The 14,530-nt window shown below is 50.1% G+C and overlaps 1 protein-coding gene across 1 annotated transcript in view; it reads left to right on the top strand.

Moving 5' to 3' along the window:
- The window catches only part of LOC144111279 (THAP domain-containing protein 11-like), a 230,762-nt gene that overhangs the window by 152,071 nt on the left and 64,161 nt on the right, over positions 1-14,530 (top strand). The window contains exon 3 of the transcript XR_013310017.1: positions 13,606-13,692. The gene's annotated coding sequence lies outside the window, so the exon portion shown is untranslated. The remainder of the gene's footprint in view (positions 1-13,605; positions 13,693-14,530) is intronic.

Here is a 14,530-nt window from a genome sequence, read left to right as displayed (position 1 = left end):
GAAGCAACCATATACAGAGCTGCGACAGCCCCTGAGTTGCTCTGAAAGACGAAAAAAAAAAGAAACTTTTTTGATTGATCGCCGAAATTTAGTCTTTGGCAGAAAGTAAACCAATAACAAGCTTTTGACGCGAACTGGACGTAGTAGATATTTATAATTTGTTCGTGTAAAGATAAACCCGTCGTCGTCACCATCGTGCGGAATGTCACATTGAAAACGGAAAGCGAATTCACAACCTAAGTGCATAATTTATGTATGGTTTATGGTATAGGGGGCTTCAACGTCCCAAAACGACTCAGGCTATGAGGGATGCCCTAATGAAGGGCTCCGGAAATTTCGACCACCTGGGGTTCTTTAACGTGCACTGACATCGCACAGTACACGGGCCTCTAGAGTTTCGCCTCCACCGAAATTCGACCGTCGCGGCCGGGATCGAACCCGCGTCTTTCCGGTGAGCAGCCCAGCGCCATAACCACTGAGCCACCGCGGCGGCTATATGTGCATAGTGAGTATGGCGGCAGATGCGATTACCCGTCCCCAAACCCTCGATTCCAAAGCCAAAGGAAGGATATCCGCACGCGCCCCAAAGGCATGTGGCTATACTTAAAGCAATTTCGTGACGATGAAACTCTATAATGAAGTAACACGTGTAAAAAAGACGTCATTTCTGTCGAAGCCTCACATTATTATGGCGCTATTTCAACAAAATAAAATTTATGTACCGCCCGTTAAATCAATCAATCCAATCAATCAATCGATTGAGTGATAATCGATCGATTGATTGATCAATGCTGTAAAACCAGTTTTATTTATTTCTAATAAGAGGGATGGAACGCATTTAGCAGGTACTCTCGGCTCGTGAATAGCAATTCACCAATGTCCCTCACGAGAAATGTGTACCTATAACAGCTGTGTGTTACCGGTGCTCACCTGTAGGGCAGAAACGTGGAGGCTAAAGAAAAGGGTTCAACTTAAATTGAGGACAACGCAGCGAGCTATGGAAAATAAAATGATATGCGTAACTTGAAGAGACAGGATTTTCAATTCAACTCTTTGCAATACGTTGCTGCGGCGGAAAACCATGTGAGTACCGTTCCCGGCGTTTCCAACCGCACGGAGGTAAACTTAATTCATTCATTCGAGGCAATAAATGAAGAAATGACCAGGAGGAGAATGAAGCGAGTGGACGAGCGCGCTATTCGTGTTTTTCCTCGAACGAGGAGAGGGCGCTCCTCCGCATGCTATAAATAACCGCGTCGTAATGCAGTCGACATTCCACCGGCTCGGACTGGCGCATGCGAGGAGCGGACTCACAAACATCTAAATAACTCATTCATTCACTCTATCTCTCTTTCACTCGCTCCCGCCGCGGTAGCTCGGTGGATATGGCGTCCCGCTGTTGAGCCCAAGGTCGCGGGATCGAATCCCTGCCGCAGCGGCCGCATTTTGATCGAGGCAGGGTTTTGCAGCCCACAGTGCGTAGCTGTAAATACAAGACAATCGTGAAGCTTTGGTAAAAAAGCCGTTTAAGGGGGACGCGGCGGCAGGTGAAACCATTATCGTTTCCACAGTGTAGTTCAGGGCAGCGACATGCATTTGAGGGCCATTCTGCGCGCAACTATACATGCGCACAGTGTTGTTCAGCGCAGCGACATGCATTTGAGGGCCATTCTGCGCGCAACTATACATGCGCACAGTCAGCGCAGCGACATGCATTTGAGGGCCATTCTGCGCGCAACTACTACACATGCGTGCAATCGGCGCGGGGAAATGCGCGCACGAAGCAAGGGCTCCAGTGGGCGCATCATTTCCCGCCAAGAATGCCGTTCACGCGCAGTCATTTTGCCCGAAGTACGCACACAACTGAGAGAGAGAGACACCAGCGTTGAGAGATACGGCAGACAGGCATGTCAGGGCTACGGGACCGACCGACGCACGTGAGCGGCCGAAAAAAGGATGCGTGCTCGTATAACTCCTCCGCCCTGAAGCTTGCAACGCGCGCGCCATCTAACGACACGCTTGAAAGAGCCCGCGCCTACGCGCGCGCTTGGAGAAAACGAGCCGCATATGCGGGGGGCCGTCCGTGTAAACAAATACTACACGCGAGCGAGCTTGTTTTTGGAAGGGGCCCGGCCCGCTTTGCTTGAGAACGAGCGGGCCACCCGAGAAACAATGAGCCCGCTTATATCCATCCCCTGGCGCGCGAAAAATGGTGCAGCACTGCGGAGCACACTACGGAGTTGGCGTCATCGCTAGTATAGAAGCTAGCGAATTTGAAAGGCTGTTCACACGTGCACTCTAAGCAGAAAGGAGTAAAATGAGTAAGCGCACTATAAAACGAAGGAGTAAAAAGGGAGAAGATGTCCGATAGTGCATGCACTCGCTTCTATAAAACAGCGTACGCTTGAAGACAACTTCCTTTTCACACCCATATTGGCGTATTCATGTTTAGAGTGATAAGTGATTGATAATAGCTCCGTACGCCGTCCGATCACGATAGCCGGTGCTAATGTGCTCAACTAATAGGCTAATTAAATTGAATTGAATTGGCTGTTTGGGAAATGAAATGGCGCAGTATCTGTCTCACATATCGGCGGACACCTGAACCGCGCCGTGAGGAAAGGGATAAAGGAGGGACTGAGAGAAGAAATGAAGAAAGAGGTTCCGTAGTGGAGGGCTCCGGAATGATTTCGACCACGTGGGGATCTTTAACGTGCACTGACATCGCACAGCACATGGGCGCCTTAGCGTTTTGCCTCCATAGAAACGCAGCCGCCGCGGTCGGGTTCGAACCCGGGTACCCCGGATCAGTAGCCGAGCGCTCTAACCACTGAGCCACCCCGGCGGGTAGGCCAATCTCGCAGCGCTGTTTCTTGTAAACCATTTTTCAAACCTTCTGCAACCGCTGCCTCTGATTGGCTGCATGCTGCTTCTGTGTAGCGCCCGCAGCGTTGCACGGTTTTGCTGAGACAGAGTAGAGGAGAGCGGTATAAGGAAGTTGCCGTTAAACCAGCAGGGCTCGCCTTCGGCACCGTTAAAGTGTATAGCGTACTAGCAAGGAATGACGATGACTCGGGAGCATCTTCTGCGGAGCCGCCTTCGGTACCGTCTGCTTATAGCTTGCGAGATGGCTTTCGCTGGCTTCTTGCTTCTGCGTTATACTGGTCTTCCTCACGCACATTCGCGTCCAACTATAGTGCTCCTCTTCCATTCGCGTCCAACTATAGTGCTCCTCTTCGATTTCGGTGGAGACTCCGCGCCATCTTCAGACCGCTTTGGCCTCTAATGAGAAACCAGTTTTATGCTTATGCATGCGCAGTGCTTAAAGTCTGCCTCCATCGAAGAAAGTTTCTAGTGATTCATGCACAGATGGATAGAGAAATATAGAGGGAGAGAGGAAGTGGCTGGCGGCCTGTTTTAGACATCGTTTTCTACAAAGGCGAGAAGTCTTGAAGGCCGTTGTTTGCTCAGTTTATGTGACAGACCTGAAAAAAAAAAATCTTCCCCACGCTCTGCCAGTGTGCTCGTTGTTGTTATGTACACCTGCAGCTGAGCGGCCAGCTCTGGAATGGCTCACGGTGCGAGGGCACGGGTTTCCATTTTTCTTCCGGTCTTTGTGTAGTGCTGCCAACTTTGTATTTTTGTCTGTCTCGGGTTTTAGAAAACATGCTAATGATTTTTACTAAAAATCAGAGCGAAATTTTCGAAACGATAGAGAAGAATTTGTTTCAACCACCACTAAAAAGAAGAATAAAAATGGTTTCTTTCGATTCATACAGACTCTAAAATTCTGGTACGGGCGGTATCAGAGTCTTTGCAAATATTTGTGGAGGGACGGGGAGGTGTCTGAGACCCCCCTGACTTTGAGCAGTGTGTATGGATCAGGCAGCTGCTGCGCAGTTCAGGGAATCGCCACCGTCGTCGGTGGAGAATTTAGTGACGTCGCCACTCCGGTATCGCATGATCTTGATCTGATCATCTGATTAGAGGCAGTGAAGCGTTGCCGTGTTTCACGTGAGAAGAGCGAGAATTCGCCATCTGGAGTCACGTAGTGCAAGTGTGTATGCTTCGGCCAAATGTGTACCTAAAATGGGCCCTCTCTGGTGGGTGGTACATCTGTGTGCCTGGGTGAGGTGATGTGATGTGCCACCCATCACATCTGTGTGATGTACCACCCATCACATCTGTGTGATGGGTGGTACATCTAGCAACGCGAACGACCACTGCTCCTGGAGGCTGTCTTCTTCGCTTCGCTTACTTCCGCTGAAGTGGCGCGTTCATACGAGTGGAACCGATCTGAAAGGAACTTTCTTTCTTTGGAGTAGTCCTAATAATGGGGGCTGGGTGACCCGGTGACGAAGCTTGCGTGTGGACGGCCCAGGAACACCGCGACTTCCTTTTCCCATGTCAACGGCGTCCTGCACAGTGTGTGGCAACCGAACACTCTCGCGTCCACATATTTGCCGAGCAGTGTTGCTAAAGCGGCCACCTGTGGTCACCTGATGTAACTGCACCTGAGCTCGGGTGCAGCCATGTGGTCGAGCTGCAGTACAGCTGTGTTCGTCACTTGTACACGCCGAGGAAGGTTGAAAAGCGGGAACGCTTCGACGTACTTTTTTTTTTTGCAGTGAATGCTGTCATACGGAGGCCTACTCGGCGGGTCCGGTGGCGTGCGTAGACCGTCAACACGGGATAACGTGATCGTCACGTGACCGTGCGCCTGTGCGATCATAGCAGTATGGCGCAGGTTACCACTGTTTGTCCTTCGTTTCAATATGCATACTCTCTCCTGTATGAATGTAGCTCTTTCTTATTTTGATATATGTACCGTGCTTCCAGACCGTCGTGTTTGCTGCCATGCTGTATGGGGGAAGATGAGGCCAGTCTACTTTAATGCAGCTTTTATCCCGTCTCCCTCACCACACCTCACCGTACATGCCCTGTACTTTGTTGTGGGAAAATAAAATCGAAGTGTGAGTCTTAGACGTTACTCCAGGCGTTAGGCATTAAATCAAAGTACAGTCAGTAGCTCAGCGACAACGTTGGCTGATTTTAGCGCATTACACAGCAAAGCGTAAACGGCTCTCGATTTATTTTCCTGCGTTGACGAGTTCGTGGAACAAGATGCTTTGCTGCCACATACAATCTCTGCTTTCGTCGTTAAAGGGCATTTGCTCCGGGGGTTTTTCAACATTTTGAGTTGATTACCGCACTATATTTATTGCAGTCTTGGCTCTTGCTTTCAACGAATCGCTTTTTGGTAGTGCCTATCGTCGTATTCAACTCAAGAATGAAACGGTTTTCGTTCTTCAAAGGACTCGCTTCCAGCCAATGGCGTCGGGAGATTCTCATAAACCTGCTAGCGTGACAATGCAGGGAGCGACGTGACATTGCATCATCTACCACTCCCTGCATTGTCACACTAGCAGCCTGATGAGAATCGACCGACGCCATTGGATGGAAGGGGATCCTTTTTGACGGTGAAAAGCCGCTTCGTTCTTGAGTTGTATCCAACTATAGTAGCTGCAAGATTAAAAATAAAACTGCCCATCGCAATCGAAAGTGAATTGTGTGGCCACAGGCAAGGCTTCGCTTAACGCAGTGATGACTTCACGGGAATTCCTGGAACCATTCTCGTACGGGCGCGTAGTGTCTGAAAAAGCGACTGCAAACAAGGACCTCGGTTTTGAAATGTCTGGAATGAGTGCACAGGAGCCAGAAATTTTTTCTCTACATGTGAGAAGTGGGTAACAAAGTGCGTGTAATGTTCGTAACGTCACAAACGCAGTGTCGCCTGTGTACAGATCACGCGCGTTAATTGAGGTCGCGATAGCGATAAACGTTAACGTTCAGACGTGTGCAAATAGTTCTTCAAAACCGAATCGGAAACTAGTAGTGTAGGTTTGGTACCGAATCGAATATTTTACGAATGTTCGAAATGTAGCGAATATTCGTATTAAACGAAAAGTATATAGTGCGAAGCATCAAAGCGCTACAGCGGCGGTGTTTTCGTGTAGTGAACAGTCAAATAGCGGAAAGCAATGAAACATGTTCAGTGCTTAAGGTATTAGCTTTAGTATTTTTTACAAGATATATTGTTTATTTTTACGGACAGAAGATTGTTTATATGAACGGTATAGAGGAATCATTGTGTTGGGAAAAGAGCCACAATTATCGGTCCATCAAGAAAACATTTGACGTCGCGTGGCCACAGCACCACCAGCGTCCTGTCCGTCCTCAGAACGCGCACTTCACGAATCTCGGTAATCGTCACACCCCATTATTTTTTTCAGAGTCGACGCTGAATAGCAACAGCTATTAAGCAACCCACTGGAGCTTAGGCAAGCCTGCTTCATCACTCGATGTTTTCCTGTAGTCGCACTGAGTGGCTCCTTCGAACATCGCGAAGCCTGCTGGCGTTTTCCTGACCTCGATGACAGCAAATGTATCCCTTTTAGCTAATACCTTCTCTTACGCGTCTGCACACTCTCATCTTAGAGTACGCAAACGACAGAATCGGCTGCAGGCACATATACCTATGCAAGCATGACCTGCGACCCGCCTCGGCAAAGTCATGAATATTGAACGAACCCGAATAAAAGTGTGCTACTTGCGCGAAGGCGAAGGACGACGCCGCTTTCCCATTTCTGCTACGAGGTTAATGACGTCTCTGTTTGGAGAAGTTTTATAGGTCCAGCGCGCGCGTTGAAAAGTGGTCAGCGCCCAACCTCTTTCCAACCATTACAGCACTTCGCTTAGCAAAAAGCAAAAAATAAGTGGAAAAAAAAGGATAAACGCCACCTGTAGAGTGCATGCCATGGGACGTGTATTAATAGCGACCGAATAAGGACCGAGTCTCTGTGTCTACAGGGTGTAACGAAAGCAAAACATAAAAAAGCCTCACATTTCGGCCGTTCTAATCTTGAACGGCGCAGTAAACTGTTTCTTATTCTGAGGAACCACTCGGACCCGACCCCCATCATTTCTTCCCAACGAAGAATGTCAGCTCGTCTGCGGCCGGCACTTTGTAGCGATCGACTCGTCCAGGAGGGAAGCTATCTCGGAGTTCGAAACGATGTGTAATAAAGCGTCCCAGAACTTGTGCTCGCAGAAGTAGCGGCAGTAGAGACGAAAAAGAAATCCTAACGTTCCCGAATTCGTACACTTCGTACACCCGACGTCCCTTTATCCGCCTTCTATTTCTTCGATAGATTGGTATACAGCTTCCTTCAGTCGTGCCACTCGTCAACGAGCGACTGTGGCCTCCGGTCCGCTTCGAGTAAGGCAGTACAGAAGGAATGCAAGCGGCATCGCATCAAGGAGTACAGTGTATGTACGAGACAAGATGAAAGGGGGGGGGGGGGGGGGGCGTTAACATGCCTTTGAAGGCTGCCCGAGGCCACGGGGGTATCGCATCGCTGCCGAAAGGGAAGCATCGTCTGCTTCTTCGAACGGTCGGTCGGTTCGGACCGGTCAGAGGGACGTTCGCCCGCGAACAACCGCTATGAGCAGAACACGAGAGCGCTCTCCCGTCTTTATGCGCGCACTCCGTGACCTTTGACCCGCGGGCGGTTGGTCATTAACTGTGCCTCGTCTTCCACATGACGGCGTGTATAGAGGGGAATAGTAGCAGCAAGCAACGCTACGTGCGTGCATCCCGCTTACGTTGAGACGAGTATCTATCAGGAATGCCGCCGCATCGCAGAAGATTCGAGAAACACAAAGAAGCGCTGAGGCCGCTGGACCTCGAGACTTGAACAAACAAAATACCGGCCGGGGATAAACCAAGCAGCTTAGCGTAAGGAAATTAAGAGAATGTTCACATGCAGATATGTGCGTATCGCGAGTGCATATATGCTTTGTCTGTCCTGGTGTACGGACATTGAGAAAGAAGGCGGTAGAGGGGGAAGGAGAACGATCTGTAAGAAGGAGGAGGGGTAAACGAAGCCGAGCAACGCGATGTACGAAGCCCCCCCCCCCCCCCCCCCCCCCCTCTCCTCAAATTACTGCTCTTCACCGCCCGCCTTGAAGCTCGCCCTCGTCTTTCCTGGCCGCCGCGCACGACTAGGAGCGTCTTCTGCGGGCTCCAATAATAACCCCAATCGCCGTGGCTCTTCGTGCAGGGGGATAAATGTCAAGAGAGAGCGGCCCGTGACACAGATAGCAGGGGGCGCTGCGAGCACCGCTATACACGCGGCCTGAGCTATATGCCGACGATGACCGGTCTTCGCGTGCTTGGGAGTCCTCTCGTTCGCGTAAGCTCGCATTACTGGGCCAAGGCGTTCCGACAGAGTCGCGTATATGCATGCTGGGTTGCGCAAGCCCTTGCTCGCTGTTGTCGCCGTGAAGACGCGCGCTCGTGTCCCGGAGACAGTGTGTATTACACGGTGTCACTCTGTGTGTAGGCGGCGGCTGGGGAAGCTGGGCGAGTGTAAGCTTGGGACATTGTGTACATACAGCGCGTGTCCGGAAACAAACGTGTGGACTTGATCCTATTGTGTATAGAGAAATGCGAAATGAGCGTATACCTTCGGCTAAGCCGACGGCTGTTGGGATTTCTTGTATGCGCCTTTGAGGACCCTGTTAGGACATGCCGGCGCCTCGGCTAGGCGGGCCTCTGTGACGAATGAACGTATAGGGAACCTCGGCAAGACATACCGCAATCACGGCACACTGTTACGCTCGAAAGCAAAAGCTGCCAGAACGCTCGCCCAGAGGTGAGGAAAGTTGCAACGGGCCGTGCCAACCTCCACACCATGATAGCGGCCGCTGCACTAGCGGCCGCTGCACTACTTACTGCAGCCGTTTCCACAAAAGAGAAAGTCTTCTGCGTTCCTGTCGCTCCAAACGAGCGGAAGAAAACCGCTTTATATACTCTGTCTGGTATTGCCTCCCTGCGGTGCGTTTTGGAATCATTCAGCGAATAGTCACGAAGCAGTTATCGATGGACGAGCAGCGGTGCGGCCACTGCACGGAATCGACCCCTCGTATGGCTTAAATAAAATTGAAAAGTTGCATTTTGTAGCGATAGCTACATTACGGTAGCATTTGGAGCCTTCAGCGTGGCGGCGCCGCCACGCTGTCACGTGGTTGGTCACGTGGTGCGGAGCAGTTGCCGGCGGCGCTGCGCCGTGGCTGATCACGTGGTTGGTCACGTGATCAAGATCCATTCGGCGAGCTGTAGCTATCGCGTCACTCCAGGTTTAACCAAAGAACCACCGCCAATTTTTTTTCACTTTGTTACCTCATTCTCATCAACACCACTATTCAGCGGCGCCTGACCTGCTACACCATTCCTGCTTTTTGCGACCGAAGGTGACTGATGTCCGAACTTGCGCCATTCGGCTAGAACTCAGTCGGGTGTCGAACCCAAGACCTCAATATCAGCGCCTAACGCGACGCGCATTGTTACTGCATTTTGGGCGCCGTGCAGTCCAGAAGAATGAGCACCAGGAAAAAAAAAACAAGCGTGCCGTGGGACGAGAGGTGATAGGAGGGTCCCGAAATTAGGGGGTCGTTAGCGAAAAATGAAGCGGCCTTTAGCGCGACCCTAATCAGGCGACCACGTAGTAATCGAAGCGTGACCCGATTGCGCCGTCGCCTCAGCGCCGGGATAAAAATGGCGCACTCGGGGTGTCTAGGGGTGCTAGGGGGAAGGAAGTGGGGATAACTGTGCTTTCACATCGGTGTGCCTCGCTATTCAAAGCATGCTGCCTCTAAAACCGTGCAACGCTGTAAAAGGCTGAATCTGCAATAGTGGGACGGCATTCACAATACTGTTCGCGTGTATTCGCGTTCGATGAGAGTCTGACCGGAGCCTTAATAGTGCAGGCGCTGTAGACCCGACGCCCTAGCTAGCCACCCTGCATTAAGTACAGTTGCTGCAGCACAGACGCCATAGGCGGCTAGGGCTTCCGTATTTCGGCGCCTTTAGTACGGTGTATGGAACCAGTCGATTTCGAAGCTAGCACGCGAACAGGTTTGGGAATTCTCGCTCGTCTGTGGTCGGGTACTGGCTACTATCATATTGCACGCCTGTTATGATGAGCTCTAGCCAATCACGACCGCCGATCATAGCCGAAAGGCGCGCAAGTTAGGATCGCTAGACACTTTCGTGCGCGAACAGTTTTGATAATCGAGCACCGTGATGACGCTTCGCAGCCATCTTTTAGCTTCGCCAGTGCTGCACGCTATTTGCGAGCCTATATAGAAGAACTCACGCACAAGGCGTTTTCGGTAGCACGTCCCAGGCGTGACTCGTTACACGCTAGCCGGAGCCGCCATAGCACGGCCCGCCTTTGATGATCGATAGCGCGATTGCCTTCAGTCCTCATTGTCGATGGCTTAGCGAGAGAAGAAGCGGCCGCTCGCGCTGTGTTTCGCCGCTCAATCGAAGCCGGCGCCCAATTCTATCGCGATCGCCGCCTTCTGGGCGCTCTGCACAAAGGATCAGGGAAAAGGAAAGTTGCGCCTGCATCGGCACTTGACGCGCCGACGAGATTGCCCATAAGGCACCCGACAGACTCTGGACGGGGTTTTTCTACCACCTAAAGGTGCGCCGCGTTTTGTGGAAGAGTAATACAAGCTTCGCCCCGTCGCCTTCATTAATCCTGTAATCGCGATTGCGAGTTGGCCAAGCCTGCGCGCACTCCTCATTGGGCTCTCTTTAACGCGCGCCTTTCTGCAGTTATATTACACCTCTTTCTCGCCGCGGCAAGCCATCTATCTCGCGAAATCTCGTCGGCACATCGTCTAATATAGCGAGGTGCGAGACTATCGGGAGAAGCGTTGCGAGGATCCCAATCCGACGTAATTGAACTGCGCGAGGCAGAAGGCGAAGTTTGTGCGGAGTCCGCAGGGGGCGCTGCGCGCGCATCTGGGGCTACCACCGGACTAAGACACGGGGCGCGCTCCAGTTTATCGCTTGCTGTGAAGAACACAAAAAAAAGACTACCAGAGCAAGCAAGCAAGCAAAGTAAAGCCTATAGAAGCAAAACAAAGTAAGACAGCAAGGATATTGAAGCCAGTAAGTAAGGAAAGCAGGCAAAGCAAGCGAGGCAGACGTAAGCAAGCTGTCAGGGAAGTAGCTTGTCAGTTGGCCGACGCATTGTACGAGGATGCCCCACCTTGCCTCGTCGAAGGAGCTCGTTTTTGCTCCAGCTTTCAAGAAGACTTCCTACGGTCTGTATGCCAGGACAAGTGTACAAGGCTACGGCGTAAGATCACTATACACCGACCACGCCGAATCATCGCCGATTTAATGTGCGTCTCGAGAAGATGAACACTTAACGCCCTCGCGCGGCAGTTCCGTGTGTGTACCGTGACTTTCCCGGAGGCTTAAATCATTGACAACCCCCCGCCGCTGAAGCGGGAATAATAGCTAGTCTGTTGCGTGCGAAGTGAGATGTGAGAGAAAAAAAAAAGTATCTGCAGCCGCAGGTGCTAAGAGTGTATAACTTCCTCGATCGTAAATACCCGAGGCGCTCCCAAAACGAGCTGAATACGGCGTGCGCGTACTTCACACCTATTTCTTGCGAGGCGGATGTGTGCACAGCTGCGTAAAGATGTGTACGCAGTAGAGGGTTGTCTTTATCAAAGCGGGCTGTGTTTTTTTTTTTTTGATGACTTGTTCAGCCGCGTGAGCGCTGGCACGGACGCCCATACGCTCGCGGGTTAACCACACATAGGTACATCCTTCTGGCCCCCAAGAGGCATAAATAATTAGGCATTCTGAGAGCACAGGTTGGAGAAACCGATAATAAACCATATGCATATAGAGATGTGGGCATGCTCCGTGTGTTTGCTGGTGTGCTGGACGATTATACGTTCTCGCTTGATATATTTTTCTACATAACTGCCGCGGCTTTGCTACTCTATGCTACAAATTCGCTTAGTACTAGACATATGTTACCACCTGGAGGTAACGTGGACTGTGTTACTTAACGCTTTTCTTAACCGCGGGAAAACTGGCAATTTCAGGGTGGTGTGCTTAAAAACCGCTTTCAATTATAAATTTTGAAACAAATTCTGTATTGAAGCGCAACGTAGTGATTCTAAACCTGGCTGAACCCTGCCGCGTAGCCCTGTTTTGGAGTGCATGTATGAGTAGCACTATGAGCGCCGCACACACGAATGGACCGCGCTCATGGCGCCGAACCCTTCTCTGCAGCGCAGATCGACCGTGGCTACAGGCTGTGCGGCGTCGGAGTGGGCTCTCCCTTACAAAAATTGTCTATAGACATTCTACAGACTTCCTATAGATATTTATTTTTGTCTATTCATAGTCTAGAGAGTGTCTACAGATAAAAGTCTACTAAAAGTGTATGGCCATAAAATTATAGATTGTCTATAGACTGTCTATCCGGTTTGTATTGCCTATAGACTGTTCTCTAGGCCTTGTCTATAGAGACTCTATAGACTTTATAGACAAAACTCTATGGACAATCTATAGACTGTCTAAAGAAATTTTTGTAAGGGCTGGTATCGAAACAATCGCCACCATGCCATCCCCTTTCCTACTCATCCTCAAACATAGAAGGAACAAATCTCCAACCTGTCAGTTATGTCCAAGAACCAGAGCGGATTTTAAGCACATGCACTTACCGAACTTGCCTTAACAAACCGAGACCTCTATTTCAAGGGTTGTAGACACAGGAGCGATGGGAGGCTGCTCTGCGCAGTTCGCAATCGGCGCCACAGCTTCGTTAGCATCGTGGCCTCGGTCTTGAAGGCCAGCGACTCTAAAGGTCGCCGCGGCCCCCCTTACAAAAATTTCTTTAGACAGCCTATAGACTGTCCATAGACCTTTGTCTACAAAGTCTATAGACTGGCTATAGACAAATCCTAGAGAATAGTCTAAAGACAATATAAATGCTATAGACAGTCTATAGAAAATCTATACATTTATGACAATAAAATATGGCTAGACTTTTGTCTATAGACGTTCTATAGACTGTGAATAGACAAAAGGAAATATCTATAGGAAGGCAATAGAGTCTATAAGAAATCTAAATACTGTCTATAGACCACTTTTTTAAGGGCCAACAGTGCCCGGTCATCTACTGTCGCCGTCCTGCTCATGCCCCTCCCCCTTCACCCGCCCTCACCTGACCCACTGAAGTGGCGCAAATAAACTTCCTACCAACCAACCAGTCGCCGAAGAAAACTGCACCGTTTGTTCGTACCAATTATTCAAAAACTATACGGTAACTTATGAGCATATTCGATCAGCTTAAAATAATTTTGAACATGCGCTATTTGATTCGTTCTGCGAAGCACAGAGAATGATGTACGATTCGCTGTCTCGCTGTTCGAAAATTTCGTGTATTCGCGCATCCTTAGTTGTTTCTGGAGTTCCTTTAGTACGCATGGCTTTACATAGTTTGTGCGTGGCTTGTCTGTCGAATATGACTTGAAGTGTGGTGAGATTCAGCCATTGGCGGCACATTATGTCCCGACAGTAACCGAGGTCGACTCAAAACAGTGGTGTGCGCATGTGTACGTCGTAACCCAAAGGGTTAATTGATTGACTGGCTGGCCGACTAAATTGATAAATACATAATTAGCGAGTTTTATTTATTTATTTATTTGTTTATTTTGGTGCAGGTGACCTCGTCTTCCTGCAACATACAGGATATATTCGTGCATCTCTCTCTACCGTATCACGTGGCCCTTGCGTCTTCACCACGAACCGTGAGTACTAGGCCATGGTTGTTCCCGCCATTCCCGACATTAAAGGGAAGCTGAAACGGTTTTCAAGCTGCATGAAATGCTGTGGTTGGGAAGAAGAAACCTTGAAAATCACGTGTGTAAAATTTTTCTCGATGTTATCGCCAAAAAGAACTGCTATCGCTGGTTAAAAATCCGCCGCCGACACGCCCCAGTCGCTTCCGGAAGTGCCTGGTATGGGAAACGGCAAAAGGGGAAAACTGGCGGAAGTGACGTCATTCACGCAGAGTCAGTCGGCCGTCCGCGAACACTGTGCAGCCGAGACGGCGAAGTTTTCCGCACGTTCCCAAATAATACTAATAATTGGTTTTTGGGGAGAGGAAATGGCGCAGTATCTGTCTCATATATCGTTCGACACCTGAACCGCGCCGTAAGGGAAGGGATAAGGGAGGGGGTGAAAGAAGAAAGGAAGAAAGAGGTGCCGTAGTGGAGGGCTCCGGAATAATTTCGACCAGAAGCACGGACTTTCGACCACCAGGGGATCTTTAACGTGCACTGACATTGCACAGCACACGGGCGCCTTAGCGTTTTGCCTCCATAAAAACGCAGCCGCCGCACGTTCCCAAAGGAAATAAACTTTCAGCGCGGTGGGTCTCTGCCGTAAAAAGGAAAAAAATTAGTGCCTACGAAATCAACTGTGTTGTTGTCCAACCATTTCCGTTTCAATGACTATCACCGAAGCTTGGGAACGATGCGGAACTCGGGATTTCAATTACATCAGCGCGATACTGAACCCCGCAATCGTTCCGTCAGCATTCCCGCACAACGGAAGAGCCTCGTCACCTCCGAGAGCGGCCTTCAC

Source organism: Amblyomma americanum, chromosome 11, assembly GCF_052857255.1.
Source record: "Amblyomma americanum isolate KBUSLIRL-KWMA chromosome 11, ASM5285725v1, whole genome shotgun sequence".
Lineage (NCBI taxonomy): Eukaryota > Metazoa > Arthropoda > Arachnida > Ixodida > Ixodidae > Amblyomma > Amblyomma americanum.
Note: the sequence above shows the minus strand (reverse complement) of the source record. Positions and strands in the feature narration are given on the sequence as shown.